This window comes from Octodon degus, unplaced genomic scaffold (genome assembly GCF_000260255.1).
Source record: "Octodon degus isolate 3935 unplaced genomic scaffold, OctDeg1.0 scaffold00059, whole genome shotgun sequence".
Classification (NCBI taxonomy): domain Eukaryota; kingdom Metazoa; phylum Chordata; class Mammalia; order Rodentia; family Octodontidae; genus Octodon; species Octodon degus.
Window position 1 is genome coordinate 1766532 of NW_004524635.1, and position 12111 is coordinate 1778642.

The window sequence follows — 12111 nt, forward strand, 5'->3', positions numbered from 1 at the left end:
AGACAGACAGACAGACAGACAGACAGACTAGGCATTTTAGTCTTGCGTATAACATGTTTAAAATAAATACATGGGCACAAAACTAGGGTTGCTCATGAAACGAAACTAGAAAAATAGGGTTTGAGTGTGAAAGGGCTGGTTAAGTTTGCCAGGATGCTAAACTCTGGTCAATAGGTAAGCACTACCTAATCTGATTTGTTGAAGGCTATGTCTAGGATTTACCACCAGCACAGTCAACAAAAAAAGAGTCAAATGTTATATGTGGTTGTTAAATATGACAGTGTAGCTGTTTTTTATTGTCCAAACATTGATATGAAACAGAAACAAACCTTTATTGCTATCTCAGTTACTTTTCTCTCATTGCTGGGACAGAAATATCCAACACAAAATTAAGAGAGAAAGGTTTATGTAACTCACATTTAGTGGAGGTTACAGTCAATACTCAGGTGGCTCCAAGGCAGAGTGGCACAAGGAAGACAGCAGCAGTTCACGGTGGGAGAAAACAGCAAAAAGCAAAGGCAAATGGGAAGAGCAGCAGCAGTGGCAGCTAGCAAGCCTCCTTCTTTTATATTGTATTGAGGCTATCCACCACAGGGTGGGTGTCGCACTCACAGCCGTAATCCCAGCATTGGATCATGAATTAATCACAAATCCTAGAAGCCACCCTGATGACTGCATGAGGTTTTGTGAGGACAACTAGACACAAACCGAAACATTCTACCCTTGGACCTCCAAAGACTTATCCACATCCCTTTATGCAAAAGGCATTTAGTCCATCTCTAAGAGATGCTAAGGCCATAACAGTTTCAGCATTGCTGAAAAGCCTAATTCTCAAGTCTCCTTCAAGAGCTAAGGTAAACTCATAACCATGATCCTCTGTACAAATGAAAAGTTAAACACTTTTAATTATCAATGACACAAAATAAATACTACCACTCCTAAAGGTACAAAGAGGGGGATACAAAGCATTGGACCAAAGCAAGTCCAAAGTTCAGAAGGGCAAACATTAATTCCTGTAGTTCCATGTGGAACATCCAAAGCAATCTGTGTACAATTGTGAACTCTACATAACTCCACCTCTATGGCATCTCTGGTGGTAGCTCCCATGGCTTCTTTCTTAGGCTGGCTTTGGTCCCTACTTGCAACTATCTTTAGATGGTCCATGTCTCTGAATTTTACAAACTTCTAGGGTCTCCACTGAACTTCAGGCTTCTCACTCACAACTTTACAAATGGCCTTTCCAAGGGCACACACTACCTGGCATCCCAGACCTTCTGAAATATAGGTGGAAGTCTTCCTAACCTAAGAGGTCTTGCATTTATGTGAATGATCCCAAGGTCTGCTACCAGATGGAGTAATGGCCAGGTTTCCTTCTCCCCTAGATGTAGAGGTCAAGTTCTTATATCAGTGGCACTATGAAGCTGATTCCAAAGAACAAATTATCTATACCACCACCATTATGGAATCTGTTGTGTCTGACTCCACAATTCTGGAACATGGTATTGTGGCTTTCTCCTCAAAGCAAAGTGTTCCACCTTTGCAGTTCTAAGACTGTAAAGGGTGGAGACCTGTCACCTCCTATGATACCCTAACGACAACCTTTCACTTCTCTATTTCCTTCTCAGCAAGGGAGATCTCCTCAGCTCTATCTTTGTAGCCCAGATTTATTAGTTCTCCATTTCTGGAGAAACTCACATTTTAAATCATCCTGCTGGAGTCTTTGCTCTTAATTCTCAACCTAAATATGACTAAAACACCCCAACAATAGCCATGCCACTGCCTCAACATTTGACTGCCTTGAAATTTCTTTTTTAAGATTAATAAATCTCAGGCAAAGTTTCTGGACACAAGCAAAATGCAGAAAAACTTTCTGCCAACCCATAACACACATCATCTGGAGTCCAAAAGCCAATGCAATTCTTTTTCCCAGAAGAAACCTCCCCAGCTTGGTCCCTACAGAAAGGATTTCTATTAGCATTCTTGTCTTCTGAGCTCTGACCAGACTCTCCCACATAGAACAATCAAACGTGTTCCAGAGCTTCTCTTTCAGGCAACATCACCAAAAATTCCTATCTTTTCCCATAAGCCATTTTCAAAGGCCCTTGATCAACATGGTCAGGAATAGTCACAGCAGCAACCCCACTTCTCAGTAACAAATTCTGGCAGTTACTTTTTTTCTGATTTGTGGCAAACAGTACCCAACATCCAAAATGAAGGAAGGAAAGGTTTATTTAGCTCAGTTAGTGGAGATTTCAGTTCATACTTGGCTGACTCCAAGGTAGAGTGGCACATGGAAGAGGGCAGCAGTTCATGGTGGCATAAAAACAGCAAAGAACTGAGGGCCAAAAGGCAGGAGCAGCAGCTGTAGCAGGTAGCAAGCCTCTCTCTCTTCCTTATACACTAGTCTATTTTGAAGACTAGTGCTTGCTATTTTGAAGTTTGGCTCTCACAGACTCACTGTTTCAGGGGTTTTCAAAAACTATTAATGTAAATTATTTATCTTGATTCCAATCAAAATACCTACAGCAGTCTTAGAACTGGAAAACATAGTCCAAAAGTTTATATAGAACCCAAAAAGCCTATAAATAGCCAAAGCAATCTGGAACAAAAGTATAACAAAAGAGGAGACTCAGACTACTGGACTTTGGGATATAGCACACAGCTGCAGTGATTAAAATAGTGGGATCCTGGCATGAAGTGGATGCAGAGACAAAAATGGAACAGAACTGAAGATGTAGAGACGAACACACATTCAACCATTTGATCTTTATAAAAGGACCCAAAGCATATACTGAGCAACAGATAGATTTTTTAGCAAATATTGAAGACTAAACTTTTTATCCACTTGAACAAGAATAAGTCTAAACCCGTATCTATTTCCCTGTACTAGAATCAAATAAAAGTGGATTAAAGATCTGTATATGGTAAAATAAAACCACGGAATCCTCTGGAAGCTAAAGTGCACGATGCTATTAAAGATACAAGCATCCTGAAGGACATTCTAAATAGAAACCAAATTGCACATGACATAGCAACAAGATCCAAAGAAGAGGGCTATATCATATCGGAAACCTTCTGCACAGTGAAGAAAACAACTGACAGAGTGCAGAGACAATGTAGCATGAGAAATATCTCTTGCCAACTGTACCACAGACAGTTAAAATTTACAATATAGAAAGATCTAAAATCAAAAATGAAACGAAAGTCTTTACCCCCCCCATAAAATAAAAGACCTGATCAAATGGACAGTTGAAATAAAGACAAAGAATTACAAGTAGTAAGTAAATGTATGAAATAGTGTTCAGCATTTTTGGCTATTAAAAAGTACAAATTAAGACAACAATGACATTGTGTCTTACTCCAGAATGGATAGCTGCCATCAAAAGTCTAAGTCTAAAAACAACAAATGTTTGTAACACTGTGAGGAAAAAGGTACTTTTCTTTCTTTCTTTCTTTCTTTCTTTCTTTCTTTCTTTCTTTCTTTCTTTCTTTCTTTCTTTCTTTCTTTTTTCATTTTTGGCAGTACCAGGGATCAAACTCAGAATGTTGCACTTTCCAGGCAGGCGCTTATGCCACTGAGCTATATCCCCAGCCCCTACCTTTCCATATTGTTGGTGGAAACATTACATAGTATAATCAATATGGGAATAACTATGGAGATTACTTAAAAACTAACAATATTAATTCCATTTGACACAGGTGTACCGCTTTTGGGAATCATTCCAAAAGATTTAAAAGCATCAATTCCAGTGATACATGTGCACCTATATTTATAGCCACATAATTCATACTCATTAATTCTTGAAAGCAACCTGTAAGTCCATCAACCAATGAATGAACACTATACAGTGAAGTACTATTAGCCATGAAAATGGATAAATGTGTTATTTGTAGGAGAACGGAAGAACCTTGAGACCATAATTCCAAGTGAAGACCCTGAAGGTTAAATATTACATTGTTTTTCTTTTAGGAATCTAAAATAGAAATAAAGAACAAAACTAAAAGATAAATTATAGAAAATAGGGAGGAAGACTGTGTAGAAACAGGAAAGGACCTCAGGAGAGGAGGGGACTTAAAGGCTGACATGTGGAAGGATAGCTACAAATGATTACAATACAACATGTGAGTGTGTCACTTCCCGAAGGGGCATGTAACTATCATGGATCACCGACATATATTAATAGAAATTAAAATGAGAAACACATACAATTGTGCCTGTTGACATAGGCAAATGCTTATAATAAATTTTTAAGCAATAGCAAAGTACAAAATTGTACTTTGTACACAGATTTATGATATGTGTATATACAGGTTTATGATACTGTTTTGCCCTGTGGGGATCCAAATTGTGACTAGATTACTTAAGAAAAGTGACAAATGTTTGGATTGTCATGTGGTCATTCAGAAAGGAAGCACACGAGCTAAAAATAATTCAAAGGGTTTCTTGTTATGCCTCAGAATAAATTATTAGTAACTGTCAGAAGGCTGTATTAACAACACTCAACTTCAATAAGCAATATGCTCATTTGCTTCTAACGGTTGATGTAAAACCTGAGAAATGGAAATAAGTGGATTTTTCCAGATAGATTGGAATTTGTAAGAAAATTTGAATAAATAACAAGTGCCTATCAAAAACTTAATATTAAATTTATGTCATAAACATGATTGAACAGAAATGAAAATAATTCCCCATGTGTTTACAAAGACTAAAGGTCAGCCTAACTCACAGATGAAGAGTTACCCTGGGTTTCTCCTGGACCTGGAAGAGGAAGAGAAAAATCAACAGCTGCGTGGAGTCCTTGCCCCTTATGTCAGAAAAAGTGGGTAAGGAATGATTTTTTCTAATGGTGCTTGTAAGTAGGATCACAAGTCTGCATCTTGTACAGCAATTAACCACTAGGAAGAATGTATGCAGTGTATTATTTGTTGAAACTGTACTTTCGATTTGATTTGAAACTGTCTCATTGCTATATGTTTATCAATAAAACTTTGAAAAGAAAAAAAAAAGAAAAAAAAAAAAGAAAAAGTGGGTAAGATCATGACTGAGATCTGCAGGAAGCCCAGAAGCCACATGGTCACACTGCAGGGAGTGATAGCAGTCACTAAGACATACAGAGATTTGGGCCTGCAGGAAGAAACCTTTTAATGTCTGGCCAAAGAATACAGATTCTGGTGCATAAACATTATTGAAAAGTTCTAGTATTGGATGTCAGCTTGCAAAATATTTTTAGAAATTTTAATATCTTCAGGGTTGTTCTATAGCTTAAAAAAAAGATAAATGTGAAGTTAGGAAACACTTCCTTGAATACAAATACTTAGGTTCCTGTTGCAACATATGGAGCCTATTATAAATGGGTTGCCTAAATAGCTTTCTGAGCTACATTAGCTTGAAGTTAATAGAAATTTAGAGAAAATGAAATTTTGTTGAGTCTCAGTGCTCATAAATAATGAGGTTCTATTTGGACTGAAATTTTTATAAAAATCTATTTGCTTCTGTCCTTTCTACTACTATTCAAAATGCATTGGGGAGTAAAAGCATGGTAAAGTTTCCTATGAAGTAATAAATGAAAATGTTCATATTATAGGAAAGTAAAAAAGAATAATATATATGCAATGGCATGAATAAATATAAAAAGACATAGATATTGAAGTAGAAAGGAATTTATATATCTTATACACATTCTGTCTGTCTCTCTCACACACACGCGTGCGGGCGCGCGCACACACACACACACACACACACACACACACACACAGAGCATTCCATGAGTATATAAGATGCTGGACAAAAAGCAAAGTAAAGACATGTCTGTTTACTAACTGGGAACCATGTCACAGTCTGTTTGCTAGATATTCTCAGAGAGGTAAAATAGTGTCTACCATTACGTAATCAGTAAACATACCCCAGGCCAGGGCCAGTAAGGAATACTGGGAATCGAACCCTGGCTGCTGCTCTCTGCTGAAGCAGGTGCTTTAGTCTGCTGAGCTATCTAGCTAGCCCCAGTAAACATAAGTTTTAAATACTCATCTAAGTGACTCCAAACCACTTACCTCTAGGTTCTCTGTAGGTCTGTGCTAAGACTAGGTAGAACCAGACACATACAGGCAGGCACGGTGACACATGGCAATGAGTCCTGAACTCAAGAAGCTCAGGCAGGAGTGTCACCATGAGTTTGAGGCTAACCTGGGCTACATAGGCAAGTTCAAGGCCAGCCTACCATACATAGTGAGATCCTGTCTCCCATCTCCTCCTAAAGCACCACAAAAACCAACAAACCCAAACTGAACACATTTTTTAAAAATGTATTTACTACAGTCTACAGGGTCTCACTACACAGATTGGACCCGTAGTGATCCTCCTGTTTTTAACCCCCCAAGAGCTGGGATTACAGGCGCATGTCACTACACCTAGTCTCAGTTGCCCTCTTAGTGCACCCCTGGGGGCAGGGCTGGCACAGCACACCAGGGATCAAACCCTTGTCCCTGTGCCTGCCTAAGCAGGTGCTGTAGTACACTGAGCTATCTCATTGGCCACAAAGTGAACACATTTAATGTTGTCCACCATAGACACTTTTAAAAGGTCAATAAGTACATGTAAGTTCTGTAAGTATCAGTTCAGCTGCAAACCACAGAAAGGTTTCTCTAGCAAATGTAAACATCAAGTCAGCAATGTTCTAGGTCCATAAATTGTGGACCCCCCTGCAAAATAAAAATCAATTGAGAATTGCACACTCCTTAAAGTCTTAGAATGAATACAAAGGTCATATTGTTAAGCATTCTGGTGACTATCCTCTTGTTTTTACAAATGAATAACCTAAAGCTGAGTGAGGCAAAATGGTCAACTCCAAGAAACAGTGAGCTAATGGGAGAAGTGTACCGCTAGACTGGTCAAATTTGATGGGTCTTAGTAGCTTACTATCTTTCCACTGTGGTGCAACAGACTTTTTTCATAATAAAGCAAAAAATTAAACAGGTTTCTATTAAAAAGTGGAGTCCTGATATGAATGGAAAACATCAACTATAAAAAGTTCTTTTGAAGTCTAAATGCCCTGGGACTGACAATCAAACATATAGGAAAGTCTTATGAGAATTCATTTTTGTTTTTTCTCCTGGCATAGTTCATTTTAGCCACTGTACAGGTAGGGGTTCAGAGTACTTCTTTTAGTAGCCACAGTTTATTGAGCTCTTGCTAGTTTCCAGACACTGGTGTTTGCTTTCATTTTCTTTTTATAGTTATTGGAGATTTCAGTAAAATTATTTTTATTCTCTTTTGAAAGAAAGTTGAATAACCTAAAATTAGAGAGAAGCAGTTACTTCTCCACTTCTCAGGTAGTAAGAATTAGAACCTAAGTCCCTCCAAGTTGAGCCAAGAGTTCCTGAACTTCATGGCCACGTTAAACCAGGTTCCTATCTTCTACAGAACTACTGGAACCTAGAACAGTGGGAAGCCCTCATAAATGTGAGCAGCCTCTTCACTACCCTTGGCCACAGAGTCATAGGCAGAGATGAAAAAAATACACTTCACAAAGGAAACACTGACAACTGAAAGTCAAAAAAAAAAAAAAAAGAAAAGTCTTAACCATCTTTAAATAGAGGGCATTTTTATAAATTTTCTCCTCACTTTCAAATTCCTTGCTACACAGTGAAGATTAAAGAAAAGTTACATTCCTTTCCTAGATTTGCTCACAGAAATTTGTACATATACTTGTGATCTCTGCAATAGACTCATTCCTGACAGTGGAATCAATTTGCAAGACCCATGATTGTCTGTGTGATGAACACATAGAAATATCGGGAGAATTAGTGTTGTGTCTAAATTGTCACGGGCTCACCGGTGCTCAACACTTTGCCTGGAATGTCGCAGGTATTCTGTACATCATGGAGGGAAAACAAAATTAAATCATAGTGCTCCAAAGTCAATACCTGTTCCACATGTTGCCCAAGTCCTCCATGCTGCCCTAAGATGCTCTAGAAGAAACAACAACTACTTGGTCATTTGGTACCTTGATCTCTTGTTCTACCTCTTAAACTAGGTATGAGAGCATAATTTTTCAATGATTGATTTCAAATGACTTCCTGGCACTTTGGTTAACTGGAAGACAAAAACAAAGCTGTGAATCATCTGAGTCATTCACAAGATTATAACTGAGTACTGCTTTAAAACTCCAGGGCTCACATTTGGAATGGTACTATTTGTAAGTTACCAATAACGTAGTAAAAGAAAAATATTCTGATAGTCCAAATAAAAATGCCTGAAGTCTTCCTGTGGCACAAGTCAGAATGGCATAGTATGCATTACCATAGTGCAAAAGAGTAATTTCACACTGAACTAGAGATAATCCCATCTAAAAAAAAAACAGATATCTATCCTATTAAAATGATTAATTTTAATTGCATGGTATTAACATCTTTAATTTATAGGTAAATAGGTTTGACCCTAATTTATATAAGTGAGCTACCTCACAAATTTATATTCACTTATATCCCGCATATAATGTACAACATTGTTTTATATATGATACATAACTTTATGCAAATACTTTGGGAACTTTAAGAAGGGAGCAAAATCTGTAAGAACCTTTTCTTTTTCCTTTAAAAAGTGTCCACGTATTATTCAAGTTGGAGCCAAGTTGGTCCAGCTCTGACGGAAATACATTTGTGCCAGGACAGTGAACGCCAGCTCCAGGACAGATTCCAGCCAACACATCTGTGAGACCTTCTCTCTTCATACCTCTGATGTCTTCTGTGGAGTGCTACCTCTCTCTCCTTATACATGCACTGCAAGTCAGTTAACTTCCTGCTATCAAAGACTACTTGGGGAAAAAGAGGATGTTTTGTTGCCTGTGCACTGTAATCTACTTTGTCAACTCTTGTCATTGACCTGCTTTAGAGCAAGACTGATGGTGTTCTTCTGCAGGTAGTATTCGGATACTTGTACTCATTTTTGAAAAACACGGCTACTTTTTCTATTCTACTAACTGCAAATGTTTTATTCAATATTTTACAATCCCCTGAGTTAGGCTGACATTTCCTGTTTGGGGTGTATAGTTCTCAGCAATACTTCCATTTCTTCGTTTCTTAGAATTATGAATCTCAATTGCTTTCTATATAAAACCTACCACATGAAACAGGGGCATAAAAATGACCAAAAAGTTGTTACTCTTTTCCTACTCAAGCTAAGAGAAAAATTGTACCAATCAAAAGCACTAGAACATAGATGATGGTTACGGGAGATAAATCTTACCATCTAGTTAAGTTTGAGTCTGATTCTGTGCTGTGAGGTATACTGCCTGAAAGTATATTGTGGGAAAAAGAAAAAGTCTCTGAACTTAAGTGAATTAATTCAAAACAGATTTTCTCCAGGGAATCTAGTGACTGCTGCTGTTACTAAAGAGACTTCAGAAGATGGTCAATGTGTCACTAAAGCTTAGTGCTATTTTCCACAACTTTACACTAACTCAGGACTCAGACATTCACAGGGTGTTCAGAACACTAAAATTGCTGAGGTCTTTGAAACCAAATGCCATTTTAGCCATAAAAAGAAATTAGGTCTCTTTATGCAGAGACTTGGAAATAAAGATAAGCATTCACTTTTATAGTGTATTCTTAGTAGCTAGTTATTTGTTCATGTATTTATTTACAGAAGAGAAGACTATTAGTAAGAAGAAAAAAATATGATCTTCTGTGTAGCTGAATTCTACTTATATTCTACTGAGAATACAAGTACTAAATAGAGTATTGTTAATACATCCAGGAAAAACCCAGTGATAATTATATGTTGCCTTTCTTTAGAAAAGAAGTCATATTATTCAGGGTTCTCAAAATAAAAAAAAAAAAACAGAACCAAGGCAAAGAGAGGGAGATGTAGAAGGAGGAAAAGGAGAGAAGGAAGAGAAAGGAAGAGAAGAGAAAGAAAGGAAAGGAAGGGAGATAGAGGGAAGAGAAGAGTGATTGACTGATCATAAGAGATTGGCCTCATAATTATGACGGTGAAGACGTCCCATAATCTGCTGTCTGTAAGTGGGGAACCCAAGACAACTCAAAAACCTGAAAGCTGAAGCAGCTGATGATGTACATCCCTTCAGGACTGAGCACTACAGAGCAGAGGGCAACCTGTTATAGATGCTCTGGTCCAGCTAACCAGGCTGAAATCTAATGTAACTTTCTTCTATCTTTCTTCTTTGTTCATGTCCTCAATGGATTGGATGAGGTCTACGCACATTTGAGAAGGCCATGTGATTTACTGAGTTCACAATTCAACTTTTAATTTCTTCTGAAAACACCTTCACCAACAATCAGAAATCATGTTCAACTGGCTATGTGGGCATCCTGTGACCCATACAAGTTGATATGTACAATTAATCTATTAGTTTAGTGCTAGTTCAATTCTCAACCTAATTTTAAGTTAGTGAATCTATCTAATTTTATAGCTCTCATCTGCCACCATTGCTATTTTAAGTAATCATAAATTATTTTTAGCAAATTAAACAGTATCACAATCACATGCTTTGTCATTCTTTACAAGATAAATGATATCTGAGATTCTGGGAGAGCTACAGATGCTCAGATTTCAGCCTGAGAAATACTGACTTGATAATATCATAATGACCTTAAGTGTTTGTAGTTCTAAAAGTCTCCATGGGTTATTATCTGAGTTGAAAACTACTAAGATAAACATTAGGCTACAAAGGTAGTGGTTGGGAAAAAAAAATCCCAGTAACAGAACGATGAACTAAACTTGTTTTTTTTTTTTTTTTTTTTTTTTTTTTTTTTTTTTTAACACTGGACTTATATGAGATTGGGATAATCATTGCTCCCATTTGCCTGATGAGGAAACTGAGCTACAGGAAGTTGAAAGTGACTGCTCTCCTAGATCCTACTGAAAGGACTATAATTCAGCATCTTGCACAACCATCCTGTACAACAGTGAGAGCCTGGGCAGGCAGCTGTAAGGGCCTAGAGCTCTCATTCTGAGCTGTGTCTAAAAACTCAGAGCCAGTGTGACTTCAGTTCTAAGCCTCTGCTCTGCGGTACCAACAAGCCACTTGATCTTACAAGCCTGACCTTGATCCTGAGTCCAGTCAGCTGAAATACCAATTTTCTTGCCCAGAAATTGTACCTCTTAACCTTTGCAGCTGGATCTGTCTCTAGAGTCTGTTCATTGCTTCGCATGACTCATCCAGGCCTCCAACTTACTTCTTTATCTAATGCTGTGGAGCGTGAGCACTTTGGATCAGTATCAACGTGGATTAGATTCTGAGTCACAGTGATTCTGGAACATGGTGACTCTGACACTCATTCTTCACAGGGGCAGTCACCACGGTCTGCCTCCACTCCTGCCAGTGGGGTACGGACTACTCTCTCTCTCTAACAGCTCTCTGATAGGAGCTCCCAGCAGGCCCAATTGATACAGCCACCTTATCTTTGTATGCAAAAAAAAAAAATGCAATTATGGTTTTAAAAAGGCAGTTTCCCACTTTTCAGAAAATTATTCTAAATCTTCTAGTTTCTTTTAGAGAGTGGGAGTTAGAAAGTGAACAGATACAAGGAAAACAGCATGAGGAAAAAGCAGAAGTTATTTATAGAAATGAGATTGCCAAATTTTAAGAAATCTAGAACTTGCTGAAATACAATGGAGCCACTTAATATTTACTTTATATGCAACTAGAAGTTTAAAATGAGATTACTTTTCTTAAGACTGCTGTTATACAACTTTGTTTAAGTTATAAGAGCCATATATGCCTATTACATTAAAATATACATTAAAATATTAAGCAGTCCTATCAATAGATAATTGATAGCTGTAATTTCTTCTACTTTTTTCTGTGTAGGTTCTTGATGATGTCAAAAACAATGTCTACTCTTTTTTTTTTGTATTTTAGGGAAGGGTCTACAGGGTGTTCAGGGTCTCACTACTAGATCGGACTCATAGTGATTCACCGTTTACAGCCTCCTGAGAGCTCGGATTATAGGCATGAGCCACCATACCCAGTCTCAGTTGCCATCTCAGCACGCCCTGGGGGCAGGGCTGGCATGGCAGGCCCAGGGATCGAACCTCAAATGTCTATTGATTTTATGTACATATGTACTGTAATATACTGATATATATAT